Source organism: Castanea sativa, chromosome 1 (assembly GCF_040712315.1).
Source record: "Castanea sativa cultivar Marrone di Chiusa Pesio chromosome 1, ASM4071231v1".
Lineage (NCBI taxonomy): Eukaryota > Viridiplantae > Streptophyta > Magnoliopsida > Fagales > Fagaceae > Castanea > Castanea sativa.
In genome coordinates, this window is record NC_134013.1 from 24,274,205 (window position 1) to 24,288,039 (window position 13,835).

Here is a 13,835-nt window from a genome sequence, read left to right on the forward strand (position 1 = left end):
TTTATTTTTTTTATTTTTTATATATAAACGCGGTGCCATTATATTGTCCTTAAATAGTTTTTATTTTTTATTTTTTTCCGTAAGTATTTTTTTTTTCTTCAATCAGTTTTATGGTCAAAGCATGGCCAATGTGGAGGCTTTTTAAATGCACTCAAAATTTTCATTAGGTTAGAATACGTTTGGATTCAGCGTTTTTCAGCTGCGTCCACGTTTTTTTTTTTTTTTAACGCGTGTTTGTTACTGTTCATTGGCTATGAACAGTGATTTTAGGCCAATAAACAGTAACTTCTGAAATGAACAGTATTTTTTACCCATTTAAAAATTATTTTGTTACAGTGTTTTCAGTTTTCAGCAATAAGTTCTATCCAATTAAATTTTATTTTCTTCCTTAAACTCAAAAAAGTTAATGCCAATTTTATTTTCTTCCTTAAACTCAAAAAAGTTAATGCCAATTTTAACGGAATATCTTGTCCAGCATCCAAAACATCATTTAACTGTTACACAATTAATACTTATACGGCTATACCTCCAAAGTCCAAAAAACGTGGTTTCAGTGTTGATATATTTTCCAAAATAGATATGATCTTCCATTCTTCCGTCTTCGCGGACTTGTTGTTTGAGAAAAAACCCATTTGAATAGTCAAATTTGAGGTGACTACCAATTTGGACTTTTTTTTTGTTTTTTTGTTTTTTTTATAAGACTACCAATTTGGACTTGTCCAGACTATGTGGAGTGGATGGCTGAGCCAAAATTTTGATTTCAGGAGAGGCAAAATTTATAATATATGGTATGCACGTGCATATGAGAACATATATATGAATATTGCTTTATATAAAAAGCAATTTATGTGTATATTAAGTGTGTATTAAGTCTTTCTTTAAAAAAAAGTATATATTAAGTGATATTTTAATGTAATAAATTCCACAAAATAATAGCATATTATTCTATATTGTTTAGCCGTAAAGGAATTTTTTAAGTAAATAAGCTTTTTCTTTTACTTTTCTTTTTTCGAAGTAAAAATTCTACTCATTGATCAAATATTTGTAATAGTTTTTTTGATACAAGATAGAAATTCTACTCTAATTTAATCTAAGTGTATATGTATGTGAAATTTCCTCATGAAAACTTGAATCTTAACTCTTGCCCCTCACACCTAATAAGCACTTGTAATTGTGAAATGACTATTGCACCAAGAGTGGACGGTAGTAAAATATTTTTGATAGTTAAATAGACAACAAATACAACTTATATCATTATCTAATCATTCCAAACTTTATTGCTTATTATACAAGATTTTATGGAATAGAATAAATTACTAAATAAAGAATTTGGGAAAGTGATCCCCTCCAATTCCTTCTCATTTTTAGCTGGATATGCGACATATGATATTTATTTGATTTTTAAATGCAAAATTTCTTGTATCTAAATAAAAATTGGAGAGAATTAGAGGATTCAAGTGGAGGAGATCTTATCCCAAGAAGTTAAATTTAAGTTTTTTTTATTTTATATATACATAAAATGGATTTTGATATATAAATAATACACACACATTAAGTATTTAAGTGTAGTGTGAGGATCCACAAAGCAGAGTGGAGAACTAATACGTACCCCTAGCCAAAACTACATGTCTTTTGTATACACGACCATCCCCATTATTTGCTCTAGGAGATACATACAACTTTGACATGGAGAAAAAAAAAAAAAAAAGATCCCCCAATGGACTTAGGATACACTATTACCTTAGTTTGCTCTCCTCGCCCAAACTTAAAAGCCACTTAGTGTCTATAGGCACCCCATTTACAACTCTCATTTAACTTCATTTGCATCTCATTTAACTCTCATGTACATGATGATATGCACATGTTCATTTCATCATCACATTACATTACAAGGATAAAACTATAATTTATTATCATTTTATTTCCAATTTCATTGCATGAAATAAATCTTGAAGTCATAACGATCAAATTGACAGCTGATAACCCTTAATCAAACTACCGAATTGAAAGTTATCATGAAAACAAATTTTAACGATAACGATAACGTGCACTTGTATGAATTAAGTTGTGGGCTTTAAGGAAGTGGAAGCAAATGAAAGGTGGGTATTGGGTTTGAGGGGGTTTAGGGATTAGGGATTGGGGATTGGGAGATGAGTTTGGTGGTGTGTTTGGTGAAGAGAGAAGTGAAGTCTGGGTGTTGGTCTGGATAGTCATTGGAGGTTGTGTATATTCTAGCATCCATTGTCAAACTTGTTTCAGTGAATTGTTCTTCTTTTTTGCACCTGAGGTTTTGGGGTTTTGTTGAATCGATGAAATGGAGGTTGAGTTGTTGTGGGTAATAACCACTAGAATAATGTAGTCCAAAGGGAAACATGTAATACCCCACATACTTTTATTTGAGGTTATTATTAAGTTTTCTTTTAAATATAACTGTTGGGCCATAAGCATTATTTTTATTAATAACTGCAGCCCGCTACCCCACTAAGCCCACATCTCTAATTCAAACTACAAGGTAGAGGAAGAGATAGTCAGGGTTTTCATAGAAAATGTTCTATCAAAGAGGTTAAGAGGAGTTTTTCCTTGGAGTTTAGAGCACATACAATTGAAGAAGCAATCAGATTGTTCAAGGTATGATTTCTCACCGTTAGAAACAAAGAATAAAGGAGTTAGAATTTTATCATGGAAAACTTTAGTGATGTGTAGATTGTGGAATTGGTAATTTCTTAGATTACGATTTTTTTGCACTATTTCAATTATTTTTGAATCATAGAATGCCACTATTCGGAGTCTAAAAGAAAAGCCAAAATTATTTAAAGCATGAATAAGGCTGCACCATTTTGTAGGACTATAAGTGCTTTAAGGTTGATGATTTACCAAATGTCAATTTTGGATTTTTGGACAATTGCAGCCGACCCCACCCTTGTGCCACTAGTTCTCTCTTACATTTTGTCAAAGTCTAGGTTGCTCACTTTTTGTCATGTCCAGGTTCCTCATGGTGTATTGATAGCTTCAATAGTCTTTGCCTAGATTTTGACTATTCCCTACCTTGATGGACCATTAGAAACCAACATGTCTACAATTCTTTAAAGGATAATGGCAGACTTGTTTCTTCTATCCAATTCTAATTTCATCTCAAAATGCTTAGATATGAAATATATTAGGATCAATGATATTAAGTCCATGAACAAGTCATATTAGTTTTGGCCCACGGTTTTCATTGGGATATATATTAAATTCTAGGTTTACCCATAGTGTGAATTTTAGAACAAAGTTACGGTTATAGAGCCTAATTCATGTTTAAGATTTTACTTTTGTTTAGGACATATATTAAATCCTAAAGTATTAACTACTGGATCTGAGTTTTGATAAATTCAAGGAAACATATTCTTGGGTAGAGGTACTTTGCATTAGTGTTATCATTTAGTTCAGCAAGTATAATTTTAGTGAGTCAATTTGTATAAGTCAATAAGATTTATATTTTGTGGAGGATATTAAGTAATTTTCATGATTTATTATAGGTCATATTTAAGAGTATTTTGAGACTATTTGGAGTGTGTTTCAGCTGGACTTTCAGAGTAATTCAAGTGCTGTAAGTAATTATGCATAATATGCACAAATTTTGTCATTTAGGTTCTTAGATGTCAAAGGTTTTCAAAAATTATATTTTTAAGCTTAGGTTTTCTAAATTTTATCGAAAGCATTTTTACATCATTGAAAGAGAAATTTCGACTTTTAAATAATGTTTTAGAGAGAAATTTTGAATTTTAAATAACGTTTTGAATGTCCGAAATCTCATTAAAAAGATGATATCTAAACTAAACTCTTTTCAAAAAATAATTGAGTTTCAATGTAAGTTTTCTAAAAAGATTCTTGTTCTTTAAGTTTATTTAAAACCAAGTGATTTCAAAGTTATATTCTTATTTTTCAAATAGTATTTAAGACGTTTCTTTTAGCAAATTGGGTTTTCAAACTTACTTGAGAATTGTAAAAATATTTATATAAATTCTTCAGTTCTTATTCATTCCTTAAGAGAGTCAAGCATCCGTTGATTCTGTTTCAATTCAATATTATGATATTCAATATGTCTCTATCTTTGGAATAATTTTTAATATTAAGAAAATTAATCTATTTTGTATATATTTTGTTTTGTAATATGTGACTCAAATTAGATATTTTTTGAATTGATCAGATATATGTGTAAATCCGCTCACAGGATTGTATGTGAGAATATGTGATGTGTATATGTGACAGTGTGCTCTGATCAATTTTATGCATGTGTTTTCTAATGATTGTGAGATGTGATTATATATGTATTAAGTGATTCATTATATGTTTTGGAATAATTATTTTTGATATAATTGAATGAGTTTGTGAAAAATCAAAATACTCGTGCTTTGCTTGACTCTATTCCGTTGTATATTCTGTATAATTACTTACAAGATGCGTGACTCGCCCTATCAATTACTATTTTCAGATTAAAGTGTAGTTGGGAATATAGAACCTTTGGATTGCTTTGTAAGGTGTGAGGTAGAGTGTGGAAGTTGTAGGCAACTTTAGTATTTCTCGAAGACTTATAAAATTTTAGTTACCTTATTTTGTAATTCATGTTTTATAGAGTGGAGATTATTTTCGATTTGTGGAGTTTAGATTTTTGTAAGAGGTTTTTAAGAGTACTTGTTTCTTTGGAGTTTAAAATTTATTTTGGATCAATTATATTTATTAAGTTATATAAGTTCAGCAGGTTAGTCATGCATCTAAATTCATGTTCCATGGATTTGGGTTGTGACAAAACATGTGACCTTGATTTTTTTTAATAACCAGTTTTCTTTTTATTTAGTCAAAATAGAAGGGATAATAGTTGGGTATATAATTTTTTTTTTTTTGATACATTGATAATTGGGGATGAGAAGATTTGCAATGGTAAAGTTACATGAAACCAGGGGACCATGGCCTCCCAAGCTTTTTAAAAAGCTTTAGGGTCTATTCGGTTAGAGGAGTGGAAAAGTGGGAAGATGGAAAATATTTAGTTTTCCCTCTTGTGTGTTTGGTTGGAGGGGTGGAAAAATGGGAGGGTGGAAAACTCTTTTGTTTGGTTGGAGAGAAAAAATGGAAAGATGGAAAATGTAATTTATATAAATTGACTATTATACCATTGTTACATAATATGTAAAAAATAGATTTATTTGTACTCATTAAATAATATAATATTTACCACATCATATATATAAATATTTATTTTTATTTTTATTATTATAATGTAAAAATTAATGTCATATGGAAAAAAAACCAAAAAATTAACAAGAAAAAAAAAAGATTAATGAGGAGTATAATGAGGACAATAGATCAGGTCACTTTGAAAAAAAAAAAAAAAAAGAGAGAGAAGAGAACGTCACGTTGAAAAAAAAAGGAAAAAAAAAGAGAAGAGAACGTCACGTTGAAGAAAAAAAAGGTAAAAGAGAGAGAGAGAGAGAGAGAAGAGAACCTGGGAGGAAAAAAAGCAAAATAAGTTTGAGGGCATTTTTGTAAAAGTGCTACACTAGCACTTTTCTCCCCAGATTTTCCTCCCAATTTGGGAGGAAAAAAAATGTGGGCCTGGAGAGAAATCTTTCTCCCGGGTTTTCTCTCCTTCCTATTTTCCTTCTCCAACCGAACAGTGGAAAACATCATTTTCCACCCTATTTTCCTCTCTTTATTTTCCATCCTCCCTATTTTCACTCCAAACGAACACACCCTTAGTTATGCTAATTTAGTGGTAAGTCGATCTAAATAAAAACTAGTAAAAAATTGTTAACTTAATTATTGTAAAATATATTGTGAAAATTTGTGTGTTTATAACATATCTCCTTATACCATACGAGAATGTGGCCCTACCCCCCCCCCCCTTTTTTGATAACTCTAAGGCTGCATTTGTTTTGGCTAAAAAGCATTTCAGGAAATCATTTTCCTTTCCTCGCCGTGTTTGGTACGCTCAGAAAATTGGGTTAACGGAAATTATTTTACGCGTTAACCGTAAAATAAGCCTCCTCACCCAGAAAATGAATTCAGTTTCTATTTTACCTTCAAATCTCATTTTACGAACTGAAAACAGAGAAAGAGAGAGAGAGCACGAAGAGAGAGAGAGAGAGAGAGAGAGAGAGAGAGAGAGAGAGAGAGAGAGAGAGCATGAAGAGAGAGTGAGATCAAGGAACGCTGTCGAGCTTAGACCACCGCCCCAAGCCCAGATGCGCCATCGAGCTGGTGCCGGCGAGATCGCCGATCTGCTTTCTCGATTGTGCCATAGAGCTCGCCGATCTGCTTTCTAGGTCAGATCATCTCCTCTTGATCTCGTCGTCCACCACTCGCCGATCTACTTTCTCTCTGTGATGTCTGATTTGTTGTTGTTGTTGTTGTGGTGGTGTAGGTGGTGTTGTTTTGGTGGTTTTTGTGTTGTGTGGTGGTGGGTTTTGTGCGAATGGTGGTGGATTTTCTGTGGGTGCTGGGGTGTTGGTGGTGGTAGATTTTTTGATATAAAATTTGTTTGGAAGTTAAGAAAATGGGTGAGAAAATGTGAGAAACTAGTAAAAAATTTGCATTTTCAAAATGTTACCAAATACTTGAAATTATTTTCTAATATAATTTTTAAAATATAACCAAACATTAGAAATTATTTTCCTTTCTCGAAAATATTTTCACCTGAAATTATTTTACACCCGAAAAATATTTTACACTTAAACAAACACAGCCTAAGCCACAAAAGTTGATTCTTTTTTTTCTTTTCTTTTTTTAATTTCAAACGGTCATTTTTATAATGTAGCTTTACTATTTGCCAGACAAGGAAAGAGATATACTACACTCATTTGTCAAAAGACGGCTCTCTTTGATGGTCTGGCAGGCCAAAATCAGCTCGCTGGATTCTACTTCTCTCTCAATTATTCCTTTCCTTTTTCTTTCCTTATTTCTTTCTCTTTCTTTTCTTTTATTATTATTATTATTATTATTATTATTATTATTATTATTATTATTATTTAATTTCTATACTTTTCAATTTTCACATCACGCAGTTACAGAAAATAAATAACAAAAAGAAAATTTTGTTTCTAACATTTCCTTGTCAACATCTCTCTCTTTGTCTCTTTATATATATATATATATATGCTCATAAACTCTTTTATTTTTTTTGGGTAAAAACTAATAATTTGCATCTATTATAATTTAGAAATATATATATATTTTTTTTATTTTTCAAATAAATAAAAAGGACAAACTTTAGAAATAAGCAGTAACTGTAATTTCTTTTTTGAATGTGAGGGGAAAAAAATCCTAAATTTAGGAGTTCTTTTTTTTTAATTTAAAATGAAATTTGTTATTTGACATTTATGACCATATTTCTAAATGAAATTACCTTTAATTAATGAGAGTATTTTTGAATCACAAAAAAAGTCCAGGTGAAAAAAGAGAATCCTCACCACCGCACACCCTTGGTGTGATGGTCACTCCACAAGTATTAAGTACACAAGTATTAAGTGCTTGTGGGGTGGGGGGTAAGGACTAGGGTTCAAGTCTTTAGGAGGGAACTTCATATGCATATACACTTTGATTATGCTAGAGTAGAATTTCTATCTTGTATAAAAAAAAAAAGGAGAACCCTCTAATATGTAGTATAGATAGATATAAGATAATTTCTCTCTTTGAACTAGACTTTTATATGGTTCAAAAATACCCTCATTAATGAAGGGTACATTTTTTTGAAATAAGATCATAAATGTCAAATAATAAATTTCATTTTGAATTCTGATAATACAAAAAAAAAATTAGTAGACTGAATGCTCCAAGCTTCAATGGGCTTGTGGTTTCTTGGAAGACTTGAAAAGAAAGAAGCACAAGATCAAAGGGGACCAAGCTAAACCAGCCAAGAGAGAGATAGACGAGTATCAGGACGAGTCACCTGGTAGTAGTGGTAGTTATGAGAGTAGTAGTGACAGTTATGAGAGTAGTAGTGACAATAGCGATAGCAATTCCTAAGACAAGTATTATTCGTTTAAGGTCCCTGGATTTCCTTTAAAGGACTTCCAGGAGGAGATGCAGCGTAGGGCAGCTTCTAGGACTGAGGCTAGCTCGTCCAGAAGAGGTAAGTCGTCTAGTCCCCCTCAAGACAAGGAGGAAGATGTTAACGTTATCTATAGTTGTGCCCCAGAAGTTGCGTCTATATTAGATGTGAATAAATTAACAACCCTTGTAGGTAGATACCAAATTCCCCTTGAGTTCAAACCTCGTTTGCCTGAGAGTGGAGAGTGGTGTTGCTCTCCTCTTTTTGGCTTTGGTGTATATGCCTCTTATTTATTCTTAGATTTTCCCTTAACTCTTTTTGTAAAGGCCTCTTCCATAGGTTGGGTATTGGACTAAACCAACTCAACCCTAATGGATGGAGGACGATAGTGGCCATGCAAGTGTTATAGCGTGAGGTGTTTGAGGGGAATTGTCCAATCACAGTGGACGAGTTCCTCTTTTGCTATAAACCCTCAGAAATCAAACAATCTGTTGGTTTTAACTAGTTCTCGTCTAGGGACCCCCAATTTAGTTTGATTAGGGGGTCGTAGTTTTTCAGATAGGTCGTGGAAGAAACAATTTTTCTTTATTTCTGGAAATTGGATTGGGGACCCATATGATGTAAATAATGCCCCATTTCCTCCTTTTACCAGTGCCCTAGGTTGTCTTTGTCCTGAGGGTACATTTTTCATCCTTTACTTTGTCCATTTTATTTATATCTTTCCTTGTCTAACAATGTCTTTTATTCTTGCAGCCATTACTTGTCCATACTTGGACAAGTTTTACTTAGAGCAGATTGACAGAGCTCGTGCTCATCCTGAGATCCTTCCATAGCTTGGTGACCTTACGTTGTCTTGCTGTTTGGGGACTTGGTCCTGAGTCAATTAAGGAGAATCTTGCACACGAGGAGACTACTTGTTGAAGTAAGTGTCGTCCATCATCTTTCATTTTCATCATTCATTTTTCATCATTTTTTTTTAATTCTTTTTCTTCCCTCGTCACAAGGTTAGTCACCATGAAGGAGAATAAAGGAAAGAATGTGGTTAGTGGCACTGAAGAGGAAGACATCCAGGTTTAGGACAAGCCAGCTCCATTGGTCGTCTAGAAGCCTGCCGTGTAGACTACTGTTGGGAAAAGGAAAAGCATCTCAAGTAGCATTGACCTTGGAAACCTTCCAAGATGCCTAGGTCATAAGAGGCAAAAATCTAACAAGACTCTTCCTCCCAAGGTTTCAAAGCCTCAAGACGCGACGATCGTCCTAAACGACTCGGTAGTGAACCTGGTGCCCCCTTAAGCTTCTCCTTCAGTCGTCCAGCCTGAAAATCCTACTCCCCCTGCAGCTAAAGTTCCTCAGAGAGTTCATCTTTCAGTTCCAACCAAACATCCTTCTAACTTGGTAGTGGACGAAGATTATGCTTGGAAGAAGTTCAAAGGGATCATCTCTGAAAGAGAGGTGAGTGCATGTTATGACATGTCAATGAAAAACTTTAAACGCTCAGCCATCCACGATCTTTTCAAGGTAGGTAGTTTTCTCATTTCTCTTATTTCATTTTTCAATGAAATTTAAGAAAAATTTCTAACTCTCCTTCGTCCATTTGTTTTTCAGGTCATGGCAAAGTTTTATACTGCATCTAGCCAAGCCAAGGAGCTTTATGATAAGGCTAAGGCCATTAAGGCAAAGAATAGGGAATTGAAGGACGAGTTTCTTTTGAAGAAGGGGGAAGTGATCTAGCAGACTGAGGAGCTCACTCATCTTCAGGGAATAGAGAAGGAACTAAGGAACCAAGAGGAAGAGCTCAAGGCATACTTCATCGAGAAGGAGACTTACATCAACCACTTTGAGGTTAAAAGTCAAGGGTTCACCTCATCCTTGGGGAAAGCCAAGAAGGAAGCCATTGCAACATTCATGAAGTCAGACGACTTCACCAATCATCTAGATCAACATTATATTGCTGGCTATGAAGACTTTCATTCTGTTGCCAAGAAGGCCTGCCTTGAGATGGACTTTGACTCCTTCAAAGTTCCTATTGCAGTAGAAAGTTTCTTGCTTCAGACAAGCTCCGAGGTCGTCAACATCGTGGACAATGCCTTAACTAAGCCTGTTAAAGACGTCGCTGAGCCCGCCAAAGACAATCCAAAGTCTGGGGAGAATGCCCCCAGTGGTTTATCTTAGTAATTTTCATTTCTTTAGAAAGATTTAGTTATTTTTATTTCATTGGGAATGCCCGTTGTTTTGGGCTTTTATTTTAAAACTTATCTAAGTACAATTCTCTCGTCCAAGTTTATGGACGTATAACAGATACAATAGCTTTCATTGGCTTAAACAATACAAGGGTTTTTGGACGATGGTCGTCTAGCCTTTTATGAATGAATATCTATTTTCATTTTCATCCTTTATAAATTGTTGAACATATTATATTTTGTGCATGAACAAATTTTCTTTTGTTTACATCATCCATGTTATATTCTATGGTTTTTTAAGTGCGATCCGTTCACATGTGAAGGCATTTAGTTTGTCCATATTAGAATAACTTTTTCATGCTCAACATTCTACCATTGATTATATTTTACAAGTGTAATTCATCTATGAATGGATATTCTATTGCCAACTTTCTTTGTCCATAGGTTTGACTTATAGCTTACATTAATCTTTGTCCATAGGCTGGCCGGCTCATTGTTTGTTTTTGGGCAAGACGTTTTCAGCATTTACTCGTCCAAAGATTGGATTGTTTAGCTAGTCACATTTATTCATGGATTTTGAATATTCTTGTATGCACGCTTTACCTCATCCATTAGTTAGAAGAAGATACCTTAGGTTCATTTTACTTTGCTTTTACCTTATTTAAGGAAAGCTTATAGACGTTACATCCCCACGTCCAAAGATTTTGCTCGTTTTGGACCTTTATCCTTCTTGTGGATTAGTTTTAATGAGAACTTCAACAATATGAAAATTGGAAATTCACAAAACTTTATATACATTGGAAATCCAAATTGTATTTACATAACATAAACATCGTCCACAAGCATGACACATACTTAGAAGCTGGTGCCTTTAGGGAATTGAAAATACTTATATACAAACACACTAAGTTCATGACTTCGTCCATCATGACTTCGTCCATCATGACTATAGACAGTGCACAAGTTGGAAGCTAGTGCACTTTAGGGAATTAAAATACTAAAAAACATGTAGTACTAGCAACAAACACAAATAAACCTAAGAAAAGTAACACATAACTTAAACTTTGTCCAGGATGATGCTCGTCCAAACTGATACTTTACTGATAATATCTTCTTAAATGCTCAACATTCCAGGGGTGCTCTAATTTTCGTCCATCCAGCGCTTCCAAGTAGTATGATCCCTGCCTTTTGCAATTGATAACTCTGTAGGGTTCTTCCCAATTAGACCCCAGTTTTCGTGGGCCGGGTTTTTGGTTGCCAAGGAAACCTTTTTTAGGACAAGGTCCCTAATGTTGAAGCGCTTGGGTTTCACCATTGCATCATATTTTTTGGCCATGAGGTTTTTATACCTTGTTGTTCTCTATTCTGCATCCATCCTTATCTCGTCTATCAAGTCAAGGTTAAGACGAAGCTGCTCTTCATTTTCCTTGTCCTCATACTTCATCACCATGTGGTTAGCCATGTGTATTTCTGTAGGTATGACTGCTTCACTTCCATAGGCTAGTTTGAAAGGAGTTTTCCCTATGGGGGTCCTCACAGTCGTCCTATAGGCCCATAGATCACCTGCTGACCATACTCTCTTTGTCCCCTCAAGCCGAGTCTTGATGATCTTCAACAAGGATTGGTTTGCAACTTCAGCTTGTCCATTTGCTTGTGGGTGGGAGGGTGAGAAATAATGATTCTTTATTCCAAGTTGTTCACAAAAATCTCTGAAGGGTGTGTTATCAAACTGCCTTCCATTATCAAATACTAATACCCTAGGAACTCCAAATTGGTGGACGATACTTTTCCAGACGAAGTTCTTGACGTTTTGTTGTGTAATCTTTGCTAAGGGTTCAGCTCCCATTTAGTGATGTAATCAATCCTCAGTACTAAAAACTTCATCTGCCTGGTTCCTATTGGAAAGGGACCCAAAATATCCAATCCCTATTGTGCAAAGGGCTATGGGGCCATCATTGGGGTGAGGCACTCCGATGGTTTTCTAGGGATATTGCTGAAGCGTTGACGCTGATCACACATCTTAACATAAGCCTTAGCATTTGCCTGAATGGTCGACCAGTAATAACCTGTATGGATAACCGTATGGACGAGAGCTTTTACTCCTGAATGGTTTCCGCATGCTCCTTCATGAACTTCCCTCAATACATAGCTTGATTTGTTTAGAGCTAAACACCTTAAGTAAGGCTGAGAGAAGCCTCTTTTATATAGCACCTTGTCTTTGAGGACATACTTAGCTGATCTGATCCTTAACTTTCTAGCTTCGTCCCTTTCTTCTGGAAGCCTTCCATACCTGAGGTAAGCCACTATTGGGGTTATCCAATTTTCTTCTCCTTCAATTTGCTGCACCTCTGGAAGATCTATGCTTGGCATGTAATGGACTTTATTGTACTCATCCATCGACCCATCGACCGACGCTACCTATGCTAAGGCATCTGCCCCCATATTTTCCTCCCTTGGTACTTGAAGAAAACTAACTTCTTTAAATTTCTTAACAAGTTGTTTCACCTTACTGAGATACTTCTTTATCCGTTCTTCCTTAACTTCATATGTTCCATTCACTTGACCCATGATCAATTGAGAGTCTCCTTGGGCAACTATTGACTCTGTCCCTAAGGACTTAGCTAATTCTAGCCCTTTAAGAAGGACTTTATATTCAACTTCATTGTTGGTTGTCTGGTACTGTAAATGAGCTACATATTTTAATTTATCCCTTTCCGGAGATTTCAGTATAACTTCTATACCTCCCGCATATTGTGTGGACGAACCATTTACATAGACGATCCACTTCTTAGCTTCATCTATCTTGTTTAGATCACCATGATTGGGAGTGAATTCTGCAATGAAATCTGCCAAAGTTTGAGCCTTTATCGCAATTCTTGATTGATACCTACTATCAAACTCACTAAGTTCTATAGCCTACTAGATGAGTCGTCCTGCAGCTTCCAACTTGTTCATTGCCTTCTTGAGTGGATGATCTGTCAAGACATTGATGACATGAACCTGGAAGTAATGCCTTAGCTTCCTGGAAGCTATTATTAGTGCAAAGGCTAGTTTCTCCATCATAGGATATCATCCCTTTGCTCCCCTTAGCGCTCGGCTTGTATAATAAATAGGCTTCTGTATCTTTCCTTCTTTTCTAATTAATGCCAAACTCACTACTAAGTATAAATACAATTCCTCACCTGGTATAGATGAGCTTAGCAGAGGAGCCGTAGTAAGATAGGCCTTAAGGTCTTGGAAGGCATTCTGACACTCGTCTGTCCATTCAAATACCTTCTTGAGAACCTTGAAAAATGGAAAATATTTGTTAGTAGCTTTCGAAAAAAACTTGTTAAAGGCTGCAACTCGTACAATGAGAGACTAGACTTCCTTGATGTTTCTTGGTGGCTCTATGTCCAGTATTGCTTGGATCTTATCAGGATTTGCTTCAATTCCTCTATCATAAATCTTAGGAACTTCCCTGACGAAACCCCAAAGGCACACCTACTTGGATTCAACTTCATGTTATATCGTCTAAGCGTGTCAAAGGTCTCTTGAAGGTTGTCTAGGTGCTTCTTCTCATCCAAGTTTTTCACCAACATGTCATCCACGTACACTTCTACATTCCGTCCTATCTTTAGACAAAACAT